This window comes from Pteropus vampyrus, unplaced genomic scaffold (genome assembly GCF_000151845.1).
Source record: "Pteropus vampyrus isolate Shadow unplaced genomic scaffold, Pvam_2.0 Scaffold832, whole genome shotgun sequence".
Lineage (NCBI taxonomy): Eukaryota > Metazoa > Chordata > Mammalia > Chiroptera > Pteropodidae > Pteropus > Pteropus vampyrus.
Window position 1 is genome coordinate 8,346 of NW_011889613.1, and position 2,121 is coordinate 10,466.

Here is a 2,121-nt window from a genome sequence, read left to right on the forward strand (position 1 = left end):
GTTTTAGGTTCGCAGCAAAATTACAAGTACAGAGATCTCTCAGATGCCGCCTGTTCCCACACATGAACAGCTTCTCCCATGAGCAGCACCCTCACCAGAGAGGTGCATGTGTGAAACTGACATCGTGATCACCTGAAGTCCATAGTTTACATTAGGGTTTATTCTGTTCATGCTGTTGTACATTCTATGGGTTTGGACAAATGAATAATAACATGTATCCATTATTTTAATATCACGCTGAGTATTTTCATTGCCATAAAGTTCCTTCGTGCTCCGCCTATTGAACTCTATTCTCTACCTAAATCCCTGGCAACCGCTGATCATTTTGTTTTCTCCATAGTTTTGCCTATTCCAGAATGTCATATAGTTGGACTATATGATTACGCATGTAGCCTTTTCAGATAGGTTTCTTTCACTTAGTAATAGGCATTTAAAGTTCTTTGATGTCTTTTCATGGCTTGATAGCTCATTTCTTTTCAGAGGTGAATAATTTTCCATTTCCTGCAGGTCCTACAGTTTATTTGTGCATTCACCTACTGAAGGACACCTTGGTTGCTTCCAAGTCTTGGCAGTTATGAATTAAGCTGCTATAAACATGTGTATGCAGGCTCTTGTGTAGACATAAGTTTTCAACTTTTGGGGGTAAATACCAACGAACACAATTGTTGGATCATATGGTAAGAGTATGTTTCATTTTGTAAGAAACCGCCAAACTATCTTCCAAAGTGGCTGTACCATTTTGCATTCTTACTAGCAATGATTGAGAGCTCCTGTTGCTCCATATCCTCATTAGCGTTTGTTGTTGTCAGTGTTTTGGATTTTGGCCATTCTAATAGGTGTGTACTGGTATCTCACTGTTGTTTTAATTTGCATTTCCAGATGACATGTGATGTGGAGCATGTGCTTTATTTGCCATCTGTATATTTCCTTGGTCAGGGGCCTGTTAAAGTCTGTCCCATTTTTCGATTAGATTGTCTGTTTTATTGCTGTTGAATTTTAAGAGTTTTCTTTTTTCTTTTTGTATATTTTGGATAACAGTAGTTAATCAGATGTGTCTTCTGCAAATATTTTCTCCCAGGCAGTTGGCTGTCTTTTCAATTCTCTTGACATTGTCTTTCACAGAGTAGAATTTTAAAATGTTATCAAAGAGAAGAGGTGGTTCTTGCCTGTGTTGTGTGTGTGTGAGAGTGAGTGAGTGAGTGAGTGAGTGAGTGAGTGAGTGACAGAGTGTGTGGGAAGACTTGGCTTGTTGTTGCAGATGACTTCCCCCTCCCCTTCACTTTTCCCTCTTCCCTGCTGCAGCTGCAGTGGCCACTCCCTGGGCAATAGGAAAGGAGCCATAACAATACACCAAGGTGGAGAGCCCCGCTGACAAACAGGCTCATAATAATGCACAGGTACAAAAAACAGAGGGACCACCTCTAAGACAGCTTTCACAGTTTGTGCGACTTGGTCCCATCACTCCAAGAAGAGGCTTCCCAGGCCCAAATCCTAGACAAAACCACAGAATATTTCTGGTATATGCGAAGGAAAAACCACATACACCAGAGAGATATTGATGATGTCAAGCAGCAGCATACTCTTCTAGAGCAGCAAGTCTGTGCACTGGAGAAGGTGAGGTCAAGTGCCCAACTACAGACCAACTACCCCTCCTGAGACAATAGCCTCTACACCAACACTAAGGGCAGCGCCATCTCTGCCTTGGATTGGGGCTGGGACTGCAGCTCTGAGTGCAGGAAGAAGCTTTTGATGGACAGCTAAGCTCCGCAGGGCAGACCAGCAACAAAAGCTGTCTCTTCTGTCGCCTCGCTTTTCAGTTTGTCCTTAGAGCCCTCAGACCACTTAAGAGGCTATTTTTCCCTCTTTCTCTCTTTTTTAATTTTACTTTTACACGGAAGCTCTTGGACAACAGCTCTCCATCTCCTGCCCCATTCCCACTACTTTTTAAAATGTCCCCCTTCGGATATTCCCTGTCCCCACCAGGAACTTTTAAATCAAATCACCCCAACTTGGCAGCTTTTTCTGTGGAGGACAGACTGCTGGCAGGACACAAATCTGAGCACGTGGTGTCCTGACCACCCACCCACTTCTCCAGCTCTGCCCAGCCTCTCCTACCCAGCG